Source organism: Cetorhinus maximus, chromosome 15, assembly GCF_964194155.1.
Source record: "Cetorhinus maximus chromosome 15, sCetMax3.hap1.1, whole genome shotgun sequence".
Lineage (NCBI taxonomy): Eukaryota > Metazoa > Chordata > Chondrichthyes > Lamniformes > Cetorhinidae > Cetorhinus > Cetorhinus maximus.
In genome coordinates this window covers 84,861,225-84,878,250 of record NC_135893.1, presented here as the reverse complement: position 1 = coordinate 84,878,250, position 17,026 = coordinate 84,861,225, and positions in this window count along the sequence as shown.

Below are 17,026 nucleotides of genomic sequence, written 5' to 3'. Positions count from 1 at the left end.
TTAATTCTGGCTCTTTGTGCATCCCCAGTTTTAATCACTTCACCGTTGGTTGCCATTTCTTCGGTTACTTGGGGCCCAAGCTCTGAAATTCCCTCCCTACGCCTCCCCCTCTCTCTACCTCTCTTTCCTCATTTAAGATACTCCTTAAAATCTACCTCTTTGACCAAGCTTGAGGCCATTTGACCTAATATCTCCTTATGTGCCTTGGAATCAACTCTCTCTTTACAACACTCCTATAAAGACCCTCGGATGTTTTGCTATGTTCAAGATGCCATATAAATGCAAGTTGTTGTTAATAACAGTGGAGTAGTCTCTAGAGGGGCACCCAAAAGCCACTGAGAGCCACATCATCACTCTCTCTTTGCAAACATTTGCAAATCTCCCATGGCAACAGAGAACTGTTGAGGGGAACCTTTTAAATTCAGAAATATAACAATTCTGAAGTTCCAATACTTCTGCACTTATTGCATAAGGAGCGAGTCACAGACAAAGGAACATAAGAAATGGGAGCTGGGATAGGCCAATCAGCCCTTCAAGCCTGCTCCACCATTCAGTAAGGTCATGGCTAATCTGCCTCAAGTCCACTTCCCTGCATTATCCCTGTATCCCTTACTTCACTTCATACCCCCAAATCATCAACCTCCGTCTTGAATATACTCAGTGGCTGAGTATCCACAGCTCCCCACAGATCCCTTGGGGTAGAGAATTCCACAGATTTACAACCCTTTGAGTAAAGAAATTTCTCCAATGGCTGACCCCTTATTCATAGACTGTAACCCTGTGTTCTAGATTCCCCAGCCAGGGGAGGCATTTTCTTAGCATCTACCCTGTCAAGCCCTGTAAGAATTTAAGTCTGGTAAAAGGGCATGACGTTCTAAAACTGCCACACAGTGCCAGGTCTACTGAACTTATTATAAATATTTCCAGATTTTAAAAAAAGGATGATTTCAGAAGTGTTTGATTCTAAAATCTTGGAAAACCTAAAGAGCGTCAAAGTCTGGGCAAAATGAAATAACAGCACAGGATGGAACAAAAAGATGCTGGGCATGTGGGAGACTACAATAGAAGGAGATTACATTGTACCTTATAATGTCAATATAGCCTCCCAGGACAAGGCGGGCTACCTGGAAATGTAGTGATTGTGTTTCAGTTGTAACTGAAGCGTTTCAGAGACACAGAATGAAGTGTCACATCAACTTTTCAGTCTGGTAGGGAGATCCAAATAAAAAGCAACACTCAAATTCTCCTCAGGATCCTTATTGTCCATCATGATAGCAGATTGATATACATTGTTACTCCCCCCCCCCCCGGAAGATAACCCAGCGTTCGCAAACTCTCCTCTTACAGTTAGTTGCAGGAGGATTTCCCAACCCGCACAGTTTATAACTGTTTCTCACACGAAGCGCCTGAACTCGGCGCTAAAAGTTTAATAACTCGCATTTAAAATTTTCCCCTTTTAACGAAAAGTAATTGTATTTGCTGCATTGAAATGGATCCATTCGATCATTTCGAATTGCAGACGATCTGCTACTCCCTGGCTCTGTTTATTGACCCAGCCAGTCTGGAAGCATTGGATTTGCAACATTCCAGAGCGATTATAATTGCCGAATTTGAAAGGTTCCCTAAACTGTTTTCTGTTGCCACGGGAGATCTGGGGGTTTTGACTTGAATGGGTCAGAGGGCTTCTCGCTTGTCGTTACCGAGAACCAAGTTAACCACACACCGGCCTCAATTTGCAGCAACTCCCGTGTGTGTGTGGCTGTTAAAACCGTCTCTCAACCCAGGTCTTTTGCGATCATGATAGCCGAAGATTGGAACGTCCGCCCCATAAGAGGTGGGTTTGAGGGGGGAAAGAGTTCAAATTAATCAGTCTTTTTTAGTGCAGTTGTCCTTTGGTTTACAACCTATGGTACATATTCAGGCTATACAATGGACGGTGCATTATGGTCAACAGCAACAACATGTATATAGCGCCTTTAACGTACTTAAACGTCACAAGGCGCTACACAGGAGCTTAATCAAATAAATGTTGACATAGGGAGATATTAGGACAGATGACCAAAACCTTAGTCAGAGGTAGGTTTTAAGGAGCGTCTTAAGGTTTGCACTCCTACCTGACCCTGAGATGAACTTCTGACCTCTGTATCCTCTATATCACTAAGACCACCTCCCCCTCCGCCCCGCCCCGCCCCCCTCACCTGCCTCAACTCATCTGTTGCTAAATCCCTCACCCACGTTTTTGTTACCTACAGACTTCACCATTCCAATGCCCTGCTGGCTGGCATCCCACATTCCACTCTTTGTAAACTTGAGGTCATTCAAAACTCTGCTGCCCCTGCCCTTTCTCGCACCAAGACCTGTTCACCTATCACCCCTGTGCTCTCTAACCTACGTTGGCTCCCAGTCTAGCAATGTCCCGATTTTAAAATTCTCATTCCCCTGTTCTCTATAGCCTTCACTCCTTCATATCTGTAATCTCTCCAGACCCACAACCCTCTGAGATCTTTGCGCTCCTCCAATTCTGGTCTCTTGTACATCCTGATTTTCTTCGTTTCAACATTGGTGGCCGTGCCTTCAGCCCAAGCTCTGGGAATTCCCTTTCTAAACCCCTTTGCTTCTCAACCTCACTCTCCTCATTTAAAATGCTCTTTAAAATTTACCTCATTGACCAAGCTGTTGGTCACCTGTCCTATTTTATAATATATACAAATTGTTGCTGTTGTTGAGCCCATGATATGTGCAAAATAACCTGAAGATACTTTTGTCTTACATAGAATCTCACTCAGTCTACACCATAGAAGCAAGTCATTTGGCCCATCAGGTCTATGCTGCTGTTTATGCACCATACAAGCCTCCTCCCACCTCTCTTCATCTAACTTTTCAACATATCCTTCTATTCCATTCTCCCTTGTGTGTTTATCCAGCTTCCCCTTAAATGCATCTATACTTTTTGCTTCAACCATTCCTGTGGTAGCGAGTTTCACATTCACATGACTCTCTGGGTGAAGAAATTTCTCCTGAATTCTTTATTGGATTTATTAGTGACTATCTTATATTGATGGCCCCGAATTTTAGTCTCCCCACCACTGGAAATGCCTTCTCTATGTTTACCCTATAATTTTTAAAGACCTCGTATCAGATCACTTCTCAGCTTTTTTTTCTACGACTAGATCCCATGTTCCAGTATTCCAGATAGTTATAACCTCTCAGTTTTGGCATTATCCTTGTGAATCTATTTTTGTATTTTCTTCAGTATCTATTTCACAGATGCACAGCACATAATGCAAATAATACATGATAGGTATATTCCCATGAGCTAAACAAGGCTATTGTGTGTTGCAGAACCAGGTGGAGATATGAAAGAAAATCCAGAGCATAACTTAGGGCCTAGCCTAAAAACTTTAATCAAAAAGGATGTCAACGGACTGGGTTTGGTCCTGATTGAACATGGATCCTTTCTGCAGATTGTGAGTATTGTTGGGGACAGTTCCGGAGACAGCAACAGAGCAACAAATCTAAAGCCAGGTATTAAAAAAAAACACTGCCTATTAATGAATCATCCAGTGAAACTTTCAAAAATAATTGGCCAAGGGAGCAGGGGCGGGTGGGCAGAATTAACTAAAGCTACAGGTATAACTTGTTTGTTTTAAATTTCATTTGAGTTGACAGTAATATATTGGCTATGTTACTAGTAATCCAAAGGCTGAGACTAATGATCCAGTGGCATGAATTCAAATCTCAGCATAGCAGCTCTGGAAATCGACCACCACACAATCATGGAGACAAGTCCCACCTTCACATTGAGGATGCCCTCCATCGTGTTGTGTGGCACTACCATCTTGCTAAATGGGATAGATTTCGAACAGATCTAGCAACTCAAGACTGGACATCCATGAGGTGCTGTGGGCCATCAACAGCAGCAGAATTGTACTCGAACACAATCTGTAACCTCATGGCCTGGCATATCCCCCACTCTACCATTACCATCAAGCCAGGGGATCAACCCTGGTTCAATGAAGAGTGCAGGAGGGCATGCTAGAAGCAGCACCAGGCATACCTAAAAGTGAGTTGTCAGTCTGGTGAAGCTATAACACAGGACTACTTGCGTGCCAAACAGCATAAGCGGCAAGTGATAGATAGGGCTAAGCGATCCCACAACCAACAAATCAGATCTAAGCTCTGCAGTCCTGCCACATCCAGTTGTGAATGGTGGTGGACAATTAAACAACTCACTGGAGAAGGAGGCTCCACAAATATCCCCATCCTCAATGATGGAGAAGCCCAGCACAACATTGCAAAAGATAAGGCTGAAGCATTTGCTAAAATCTTCAGCCAGAAGTGCTGAGTGGATGATCCATCTCAGCCTCCTCCAGAGACCCCCAGCATCACAGATGCCAGTCTTCAGCCAATTCAATTCACTCCACGTGATATCAAGAAACGGCTGAAGGCACTAGATACTGCAAAGGGTATGGGCCCTGGCAATGTTCCAGCAATAGTACTGAAGACTTGTGCTCCAGAACTTACCACGCCCCTAGCCAAACTGTTCCAGTACAGCTACAGCTCTGTCATCTACCTGGCTATTTGGAGAATTGCCCAGGTATGTCCTGTACACAAAAAGCAGGACAAATCCAACCCAGCCAATAAACACCCCATCAGTCTACCCTCGACCATCTGTAATGGAAGGGGTCATCAACAGTGCTATCAAGTGGCACTTGCTTAGCAATAATCTGCTCATTGACGCCCAGTTTGGGTTCCGCCAGGGCCACTCAGCCCCTGACCTCATTACAGCTTTAAACATGGACAAAAGAGCTGAACTCCTGAGGTGAGGTGAGAGTGACTGCCTTTGACATCAAGGAAGCATTTGACAGAGTGTGGCATCAAGGAGCCCTAGCAAAACTGGAGTCAATGGGAATCAGGGGAAAACTCTCCGCTGGTTGGAGTCATACCTAGCACAGAGGAAGATGGTTGTGGTTGTTGGAGGTCAGTCATCTCAGCTCCAGGACGTCACTGCAGGAGCTCCTCTGCCCAACCATATTCAGCTGCTTCATCGATGACCTCCCTTCCATCATAAGGTCAGAAGTGGGGATGTTCATTGATGATTGCACAATGTTCAGCACCATTCGCAACTCCTCAGATACTGAAGCAGTCCATGTCCAAACGCAGCAAGACCTGGACAATATCCAGGCTTGGGCTGAAAAATGGCAAGTAACATTCGCACCACACAAGTGTCAGGCAATGACCATCTCCAACAAGAGAGAATCCAACCATCGTCCCTTGATGTTCAATGGCATTACCATCATTGAATCCCCCACTATCAACATCTTTAAGGTTACCATTGACCAGAAACTGAACTGGACTAGCCATATAAATACTGTGGCTACAAGAGCAGGTCAGAGGCTAGGAATCCTACGACGAGTAACTCACCTCCTGACTCCCCAAAGCCTGTCCACCATCTACAAGGCACAAGTCAGGAGTGTGATAAAATACTCCCCACTTGCCTGGATGAGTGCAGATCCCACAATACTCAAGAAGCTTGACACCAACCAGGACAAAGCAGCCCGCTTGATTGGCACCCCATCCACAAACATTCACTCCCTCCACCAAAATCGCACAGTAGCAGCAGTGTGTACCATCTACAAGATGCACTGCAGGAATTCACCAAGGCTCCTTCGACAGCACCTTCCAAACCCACGACTACTACCATCTAGAAGGACAAGGGCAGCAGATAGATGGGAACACCATCACCTGGAAGTTCCCCTCCAAGTCACTCACCATCCTGACTTGGAAATGTATCGCCGTTCCTTCACTGTCGCTGGGTCAAAATCCTGGAACTCCTTTCCTAATGGCACTGTGGGTGTACCTGTACCACATGGTCGGCAGCGGTTCAAGAAGGCAGCTTACCACCACCTTCTCAAGGGCAACTCGGGATGGGCAATAAATGCTGGCTCAGCCAGTGAAACTCACATTCTGTGAAAGAATTTTTAAAAATTGATTAAATAAATCGGGAATAAAAAGGTAGTATCAGTAATGGTGACCATGAAACTATTGTCGTAAGAATCCATCTGGTTCACTAAGGTCCTTAGCAAAGGAAATCTGCCATCCGGTCTGTATATGATTCCAGACCCACAGCAATATGTTTGACTCTTGACTGCCCCTCTGAAGTGATCTAGCAAGTCACTCAGTTGCATTCAAAATGTGGCTCATCACCACCACCTACTCCAGGGCAATTAGGGATGGGCAGTTAATGCTGGCCTTGCTAGTGACACCACATCCCATGAATGAATAAAAAAGAAATGAGAAGTAGATATGTCTTTCCACTTGTGGAATTCAGAAGAAACCTCTTTACCCAGAGAGTAGTGCGAATGTGAAACTCATTACCACAGGGAAGGTTGAAATTAATAGGATATATTGAGGGGAAGCTAAATAAACACTGAGGACATGAGGGAGAAAGGAATGGATATGCTTTTTCTAGTTCCGATGCAAAGTCATTGACCTGAAACATTGACTCTGTTCTCCACAGATTCTGCCAGCCCTGCTGAGTATTTCCAGCATTTTCTGTTTTTATTTTAGAAGGATATGCTAGTCAGCCCCAATACCTATCCAAATGAGGAGGGATGGGATGAGGCTTTAAAAGGAGGAGGCATGGGTCAGTTGGCCCAAATGTTCTGTTCCTGTGCTGTAAATTCTATGTTCTGTCTCTATTATAAATAAAATTAAAAAAGAAAATGCTGGAAACTCAGCCAGTCAGGCAGCATCTGTGGAGAGAGAGACAGAATTAATGTTTCACCAGAACTGGAAGAATATAGAGATTTTGCAGATTGTAAACAAAGGGAAGGTCTGTGATAGGTTGGAGGCAGGAATTAAATAACTAAAGGATGATGATGCAAGGCAAAAGGAGACAGTTATGAGACAAATAAAGAAACAAAAGATGGGTGTATCAGAGGTGTAAATGGTTAATGATAAGTTAGTGGTACATGATTTTGAGATTGCCAGCATCTGCAGTATTTTCCTTTTGTTTTTAGCATTGTTTCTCAAGTCAATGAATCCCCAGTCTTTGTTTAAATTCAGCCCATATTGCAGCTCTCAAACTCAGTATTGCATTGATGTTGGTCTTTTTGGAGAAACTGCATACATTAAAGTCTCGGCTCTCTTCCTTCAGAATGATAATTCTAAGATGTCTAGATTAGAAAATTTTTTTAAAACTCGCATTTATATTAACTTTCACAACCTCAGGACATCCCAAAGTTCTTTACAGCCAATGAAGTACTTCAAAAGTGTATTCACTGTTGAAATGTAGCAGCCAATTTGTGTACAACAAGCTCTCACAAACAATTGGATGGTGATCAGATAATCTCTTTGAGCTGAGGGATAAATATTAGCACAGCAGACTAGGGAAAAATCCTTCAAATGGTGTTGTGGGATTTTTTACTAACATCTTGTTTTAACATCTCACCTGAAAGAAGACACTTCCAACAGCAATGCACAGGGACTGTCAGCCTGGATTTTGTGCTTAAGTCTCTAGAGTGGGGCTTGAACCCATAACTCCTGAATCAGAGGTCAGAGAGCTGCCTACTGAGCCATGGTTGAACAATCTGAATGGCTTCCTAATGACTTTGAGCAGGCCCCTACAAAACTAAGAATGACGTCCTTCACCCATGGAGTAAGAGACTTAAAGCATTTTGCTTGGAAAGTACTTAAAATTAAAATTACTTCTCAATATATTTAGCTTCTCATTTAACATCCAAAGTTCCATCTTTAAAAATGTGGGTAAAATCAATATGCCATTTGGGATAACATGATTCAATTATGCTAATACATTAAATTTACACATGAAATCAAGTTAGAAAATGTCAATCCTGCATAATTCAAGATCTAAATGCATGTTACAGAACTTGAAGCAATCATTCTTAAACTACTTAAGGGGATTAATTATACAAATTACAAACATAGTTTCTGCAAGTGTCTGAACAAAACTTCAGGCTTTGACCCAAAGTTAAAGATTAAAATATCACCTCTAAGGATAAGTCCATCACTGAAAGAGGAACTTTCAATACCATCAACCCAAGGGAAACAATAATGGAACATACCAATTGCAGTGTCGGCAGTTGAAATCACTGACTAGCTAGAGGTATTGTTATGATGACGTCTTCTTTGGTCACAACTAATTCTAGTCAAAAACACCTCACCAACAATAGAAGTAAATATGCTTCACATGTGGTCATCTACTTAACAAACACCTGCCACCATTCAGTTTGCAACTTTGCAGTCTTTCTTTTTCACCAAAGTTTGGAATTCTGGCATGAGGCTATAGGACACCAGACACCTCAGTATACAGCATTTAATCTTTTGTCCAGCAATTGCAAATGGAACTTGGATTCCATCAGAGTGATTGCTGTGAATGTTGACTTGCACAATGAGATTCACCAGACCCAACACCTGCCCTCCATCCAGACCCCAGACTCCATGCAGACATGCCTGACTGTCCCACAGACACAGCTCTCCATCCAAACCCTGATGTCTATTCAGACCCTGGATTCCATCCAGACCCACCCCACTCTCCCCCAAATGCTACTCCCCATCCAGACCCTGCTCCCCATCCAGACCCTGCTCCCCATTCAGCTGCTGCCCTCAAGGACACCCCACACACTTCAGTTGAGACATAAGGAGGCTACAAAGGGAAATAGATAGATTAAGTGAGTAGGCAAAGATCTGGCAAATGGAGTATAATGTGGGAAAATGTGAAATTGTCCATTTTGGCAGTAAGAATAAAAAAGAAGCATATTATCTAAATGGTGAGTGATTGCAGAGCTCTGAGATGCAGAAGTATCTGGGCGTTCTATTGCATGAATCACAAAAGGCTAGTATGCAGGTACAGCGAGTAATTAGGAAAGCTAATAGAATGTTATTGTTTATTGTGAGGGGAATTGGATACAAAAATAGAGAGCTTATGCTTCAGTTATACAGGGCATTGGTGAGACCACATCTGGAGTACTGTGTACAGTATTGGTCTCCTATTTTAAGAAAGGATGTAAACGTGTTGGAAGCAGTTGAGAAGGTTTACTAGATTAATACCTGGAATGGGCAGGTTGTCTTATGAGGAAAGGCTGGAAAGGGCAGGCTTGTATCCACTGGGGTTTAGAAGGGTAAGAGGCGACTTTATTGAAATATATCAGATCCTGAAGGGCCTTGACAGGGTGGATGTGGGAAGGATGTTTCCTCTTGTGGGAGAACCTAAAACTAGGGGTCACTGTTTAAAGATAAGGGGTCACCCATTTAAGACAGAGATGAGGATATTTTTTTCTCTAAGGGTCATGAGTTTTTGGAACTCCCTTCCTCAAAAGGCAATGGAAGCAGTGTCTTTGAATATTTTTAAGGCAGAGCTAGATAGATTCTTGACAAGTAAGGGGGTGATAAGCAAGGGGGTGAAAGATTATCAGGGATAGGTAGATATATGGGGTTGAGGTTACAATCAGATCAGCCATGATCTTACTGAATGGCGGAGCAGACTTGAGGGGCCGAATGGCCTACTCCTGCTCCTAATTCATATGTTCGCCTGTTGCCATGATAATCTGGTGTTGGCTTGCCATGTTTTTTCTCCTAACTTTCATTGTACTTCAAGGACTTGATGAAACAGGAACTCTTATTGCAAAATTGAACATGAGCACCTCCCAAAAACACCACCCCCGCTACCTAGAAGCTTAAGGGCAGCAAGTGCACAGGAGTTCCATCACCTCCAAGCCACACATTATCCAGACTTGGAAATATATCACTGCTCCTTCACTGTTGCTGGTTCAAAATCCTGGAATTCTCTCCTAACAGCACTGTGAGTGTACCTAACCCACATGGACTGCAGCAGTTCAAGAAGGTGGTTCACCACCACCTTCTCAAGGGCAATTGGGAATGGATATTAAATGCTGGCCTTGCCAGTGACACCCAGACCCATGAATGATTGAGAGAAAAGGAAGTGATTCTCAAATCTGTGCACATTAAACAAAATAAGAGTGGCGTAAGTCCCATTTAAATACCTCTTACATAGATCTGATATTGCTACATTTGGTACAACAGTGAGATGACGCGCGGTGGAGGGTGTGGGGGGGGAGGAAATCTCCACATTGCATTAATTTCTGTCAGTCTGTCTAATTGTCCCTTCAGTTTTCTTGTTGCATTTGTTTTTACACACAGGAGACATCCTGGTTAAAATCGGCAACAAAAATGTCCTGGGCTACAATCTGCGGGAACTGCGCCGCCTAGTGGGTGAAATTCCAATAGGAACTCAACTACAGCTTATCGTGTACAGAAATTATAAGGAACTCCCAGAAAACTGGGAAGCACAGGCAGAAACTATACATTCAAACGAGAGGTACTGCTTAGAAGTTTGATGGTTCAACTTCTGAGCTGAACTACATTCAATTTTGGTAATTTAAGAACAGAGCAAAAGGCAAATTGATTTGTTTATCAAGCTTCACTCACAAGGTTATAAGATATAGGAACAGGAATAGGCTATTTGGCCCATCAAATCCACCCTGCCATTTAATAAGATCATGGCTGATGATTGTGGCCTTTCCTGCCTGTCCCCAACCCCTTAACTCCCTTGTTAATCAAAAATCTGTCCAACCCAGGCTTGAATATATTCAATGACCCAGCCTCTTCCACTGTTCTCTTTGGAAGAGTTCCAAAGACTAATGACCCACTGAGAGAAGAAATTCCTTCTCATCTCCATTCACCTATTTTGAAACTGTGCCTCCTAGTTCTAGATTCCCCAGAAGAAGAAACAGCCTCCCAGTTGGTAGTACTCCCACCTCTGAGACAGCCCCACTCCAGGGATTTGAGCACATAGTCCCAGGCTGTCACTCCCCATGCCACTATTGAGGGGCTGCTGCACTGTTGGAGGTGCTGTCATTTGGATGAAATATTAAATTGAAGTTCTTGACTGCCTGTCTCAGGTGAATATAAAAGATGCCATGCCACTATTTTGAAGAGGGGGAGACATATCCTTGGTGACCCAGGCCAAAAATTTATATCTCAGTCAACATCGTTGGCCATTGCCACATTGCCGTTTGTGGGAACTTTCTGTGTGCAAATTGACTGCCACATTTCCTGCAACCGTGACTACATTTCAGAAGTATTTAATTAGCTGTAAAGTGCTTTGGGATGTCCTGAGATTGTGAAAGGCGCTGTATAAATCTAAGTTTTTCTTTTTTTACCTTTCGTCAAAGGTTGCACCAAATTTAAGTGGCACTGCTTCAGTACCTGAAGGTGAAGTTGGCCAAGTTCCCAAATTCTCTTCATCCCCTTACGTACAGCGCCTTTACCATTTGTGCACAAGATTCAACAGCGTCCCATGTTGACTTTTCAGAGTTGACTTGGTCTGATTTAACGCAGTGAAACGTATAGTTAGAGATTTGGCAGAGGGAGGGTTGGTGTGAACGTAAGAAAAAGGAGCAGGAGAGGGCCAATTTGGCCCTTGAGACTGCTCCACCATTCAATAAGTTTGTGGCTGATCTGATTGTGGCCTTAACTCCCTTTGTCCTGCCTGCCCCCAATAACCCTTGACTCCTTTGTCTATCAAAATTTGTCTAACTCAGCTTCGAATATATACAATGACCCAGCCGCCACTACTCTCTGGGAAAAGACTAATGACTTCTGAGAGAAGAAATTGCTCCTCATCTCTAGAAACGTAGAAACATAGAAAATAGAAGCAGGGGAAGGTCATTCAGCCCTTCGAGCCTGCTCCACCATTCAATAGGATCATGGCTGATCCTCTATCTCAAGGCCATACTCCCACTCTCTCCCCACACCGTTTGACACCTTTGGAATCTAGAAATCTATTTCCTTATTAAATATGTTAAGTGACTTGGCCTCCACAGCCCTCTGTGGTAGAGAATCCCCCAGGTTCACCACCGTCTGAGTGAAGAAGTTTATCCTCATCTCGGTCCTAAATGGCCTACCCCATATCCTGAGATTGTGACCCCTTGTTCTGGACCCCTCAGCCAGAGGAAATATCATCCCTGCATCCAGTCTGTCCATCTTTGTCAGAATTTTATACATTTCAATGAGATCCCCTCTCATTCTTCTAAACTCCAGTGAACACAGGCCTAGTCAGCCCAATCTCCTCATACAACAATCCTGCCATCCCAGGAATCAGTCTGGTGAACCTTCGCTGCACTCCCTCTATCGCAATTATATCCTTTGTTAGATAAGGAGACCAAAACTGCATACAATACCTCAGGTGTGGTCTCACCAAGGCCCTCTATAGCTGCAGTTAAGACATCCTTGTTCCTGTACTCAAGTCCTTTTGCAATGAAGGCCAACGTTCAATTTGCCTTCTTAACTGCTTGCTGCACCTGCTTGCTTGCTTTCAGTGACTGGTGTACAAGGACACCCAGGTCCCTTTGTACATCAACATTTCCCAATCGATCACCATTTAAATAATACTCTGCCATTCTGTTTTTCCTACCAAAGTGGATAACTTCACACTTATCCACGTTATACTGCATCTGCCATGTATTTGCCCACTCACTCAACTTGTCTAAATCGCCTTGAAGCCTCTTAACATCATCCTCACCACTCACATTGCCACCTAGTTTTGTGTCGTCATCAAACTTGGAAATATTACATTTGGTTCCCTCATCCAAATCATTGATGTATATTATGAATAGCTGGGACCCAAGCACTGATCCCTGCGGTACCCCACTAGTCACTGCCTGCCATTCCGAAAAAGGCTCATTTATTCCTACTCTCTGTTTCTTGTCTGCTAACTAATTCTCAATCCATGCCAATATATTACCCCCAATCCCATGTGCTTTAATTTTCACACTAACCTCTTATGTGGAACTTTATCAAAAGCTTTCTGAAAATCCAAATACACCACATCCACTGGTTCTCCCTTATAGATTCTGCTAGTTACATCCTCAAAAAACTCCAGTAGATTTGTCAAACATGGTTTTCCTTTCATAAATCCATGTTGACTTTGTCTAATCTTGTTGATATTTTTTAAGTGTCCTGTTATCACATCCTTTATAATAGACTCTAGCATTTTCCCTACCATTGATGTTAGGCTAATCAGTCTGTAATTTCCATGTTTTTTCCCTCCCTCCTTTTTTAAATAGTGGGGTTACATTTGCCACCCTCCAATCTGCCGGGACTGTTCCAGAATCTACAGAATTTTGGAAGATGACAACCACGCACCCACTATTTCCATGGCCACCTCCTTTAGTACCCTGGGATGTAGACTATTAGGCCCTAGGGATTTATCGGCTTTCAGTCCCATTAATTTCTCCAGCATTGCCTTTTTTAGTAATATTAATTTCCTTCAATTCCTCCTTCTCACTAGACCCTTGATTCCCTAGCATTTCTGTAAAGTTATTTGTGTCTTCCTTTGTGAAGGCAGAACTAAAATAGTTGTTTAATTTCTCTGCCATTTCCTTGTTCTCTATTATAAGTTCTCACGTTTCAGAAATATAAGGGACCTACATTTGTCTTCAGTAATCTTTTTCTTTTTACATACTTATAGAAATTTTTACAGTCTTCTTTTATGTTCCTTGCAAGTTTACTCTCATTCTCTCTTTTCCCCTGCTTAATCAATCTCTTGGTCCTCCTTTGCTGAACTTGAAACTGCTTCCTATCCTCAGGCTAGCTACTATTTTTTAAGCAACTTTATCTGACTCCTCTTTGGATCTAATACTATCCTTAATTTCTTTTGCTAGCCATGGTTGGGCCACTTTTCCTGTTGTGTCTTTGCACCAGAAAGGAATATATAATTGTTGCAATGCATACATTTGTTCCTTAAATATTAGCCATTGCCTATCCCCAATCTATCTTAGCTAGCTCATGCTTCATACCTTGGTAGTTTCTTTTGTTTAGATTTAGGACCCTAGTTTCAGATTGGACTACTTTACTTTCCAACCTAAGGAACAATTCCATCGTGTTATGGTCACTGTTCCCTAAAGGACACCGCACAACAAGATTATTAATTAGCCCCTTCTCATTGCACAAAACTAAATATCCTGGTCCCTAGTTGGTTCCTTGATCTAAAAAACCATCTCGTACACACTCCAGGAATTCATCTGCCACAGTATTATTGCTAATTTGGTTTGCCCAGTCTATATGTAGATTAAAGTCACCCATGATTACTGTAGCAGCCTTGTTCCATGCCTCTCTAATTTCCTGTTTAATGCCGTCCTCTACCTTACCACTACTGTTTGGAGGCCTATAGATAACTCCCGCTAATGTTTTTCATCCCTGTTGCTTCTTAGCTCCACCCAGACTGATTCTACATCTAGATTTTTTGAGCCAATATCATCTCACTATTGCAGTGATTTCATCCTTAACTAAAAATGCCACACCACCTCCTTTTCCTTTTGCCTGTCCTTCCTAAATCGTAACAAATACCCTTGGATATTCAGTTCCCAGCCTTGGTCACCCTGCAGCCACTTTTCTGTAATTGCAATCATATCGTACCCACTTACATCTATTTGCACTGTTAATCCGTCTACCTTATTGTGAATTCTCCATGCATTCAAATACAGTGCCTTTAGACTTGTCTTTTACACATCAATTTTTGTACTATGGCCCTATTTGCTGCTAGCCCCTGTTTCCTCTGCCTTCCACTTTTGCTTTTTACTTTTCTCTGTCTTTCATTTCTATTTTTGTTTCCTTCTCCCTGCTCAGGTTCTCATCCCCCTGCCAATCTAGTTGAAACCCTCCCCCATAGTACTGGCGAATACCCCTGTGAAGACATTGGTCCCTGTCCTGCTGGTGTGCAATCCGTCCAGCTTGTACAGGTCACATCGTCCCCAGGGTCAGTCCCAATACCCATCTCTCCAGCCACACATTCATCCTCTGTTCTCTATTCTCCTATTCCTGATCTGGCTAGCATGTGCACTGAGAGTAATACTGAGATTACTTTCAGTGCACATGCTAGCCAGATCCTTTGAGGTCCTGCTATTTAATTTAATTCCTAGCTCCCTATATTCTGCTTGCAGGACCTCATCCCTCTTTTTACCAATGGCATTGGTACTGATATGGACCACAACCTCTAGCTGTTCACGCTCCCCCTTCAGAATTTCTTAAGCCGCTCAGCGACATCCTTGACCCTGGCACCAGGGAGGCAACATACCATCCTGGTGTCATGTCTGCAGCTGCAGAAATATCTGTTCCTCATGCGATAGAATCCCCTATCACTATTGCTCTCCCATTTTTTATTCTCCCCGCTGGCCCCGCTCCATGCAGCTGAACCACTCGTGGTGCCATGGACTTCACTCACACTGCATTCCCCTGAGAAACCATCTCCCCCAGCAGTATCCAAAATGGAAAATATGTTAGAGAGGGAGATGGACCCAGGGAACTCCTGCACTACCTGCTTAGTGCCTTTACTCTAGCAGTCATCCATTCCCTTACTGCCTGTGCACTCTTTACCTTCAGTGTCACCACCTCACTGTACATGCTATCCACGAAGATCCCTGCCCTGCGGATGCTCCACACTGATTCTAGTCGCTACTCCAGATCCAAAATGCAGATTTCAAGTAGCCACAGCTAGAGACACTTCCTGCACACGTGGTCACTATGGACACTGGAAGTGTCCATGACTTCCCACATCTCACAGGAGGAGCATTCCATGTGATTGAGCTTCCCTGCAATGACTTACCCTTAAATTACTCACTTTACTTTTACTTCCTCGAGTTTAAATATTAAGGACAGTAGAAATACTCACCTAGTCCTACTAACCAAGGCTGCTGCTCTTCTTTCTGAGGAAAAGTAGAAAATGAAAGGATCACCTCCTTCACCAAACCAAAACTGAAGCACTCAAATGCAGCCCAAGGCAGCACTGTAGATGGCCTGCTTTTATGCTCCCTGTATCTAGTTTCTGAAAACCTGTTTAAGCCAGTTGTCCAATTAACTAGCTGCAAGCTGAGCCTGAATGAGCCCTGTTTTAAAGCTGGACTAAAATTTACCTTCTCCCAACCCAAAGTGCAATTTTTAGTTAATTGCTTAATTAAGGAAAGTCTAGACTGTAGATATAAATTAACCCTTAAAACTTCCTCACTCACCAAACTCCAACTGAAGCATTCAAGTGCAGCCCAAGACAGCACTCTAACTTAAATGGGAGACCCCTTAGTTTGAAATCGTGCTCCCTAGTTCTAGATTCCTCTCCGAGAGGAAACATCCTCTCACCATCTAGCCTCCTTAGAAACCTATGTTTTAATAAGGTCACCTTTCATTCTTCTAAACGCCAATGAGCATTGTTGCAATGAGGTGTTACGTGCCAAATGGAAGTGCACAAGGTATTGGAGTAGGAGAGGGATCTTGGAATCTCTAAACCAGCATGATGTTCCAAGGCTGTTAAAAGAGAAAACAGAATGCTGGGAAGCATAGCAAGGGATTGGGATGTTTTGGAATTGATTGGGATCCATTTGGGATGTTTTACTGTTAAAGGCACTATATTAATTCAAGTTGTTGTTGCATTTGGAACGCTGCATGAATTTTTTTCCATTTCAGAAAGGATATTGAATTTTTGGAGGGGTTGCAGAAAAAGGCTGCACTGTTAACTGCAGCACGTCTGCATTTTTCCTTAAATCAGTGACAACAGTTCAAAGCTATTTGATGAGCTATAAAGCACTCTGGTACAAGATAAGGTTCTGAAAGGTGCTGTATAAATGCAAGTCTTTATTTTCTCTCTCTAGCAATCAGTTCAGGAGTGAGGAAGGGGAGGCTGGCAGGTCAAGCAGCAGTGATGAAGACGACAAAAGTGAACAGTCTAGTATAAAGTTCAAGAACTTTAGGCCCCTTTCTTTATTTTGGCATGATATGGGTATATACATCCCACCCATCTCCAGAGCATGGCATGCACCAAAGAAGAACCAGAGTGTACTCCTTGTTGGCCCCCATGTTGGCTGTGACATTGTGTTCCACCAAGTTTTTGAAGATGATGCTATTTCAAATGATGGTGAAGAAGAAGTGCCCAATCTTGACTCCCTGTGGACTGCGCTGTCAGTCTCCACATCATCTTCCTCATCACCCACAGACT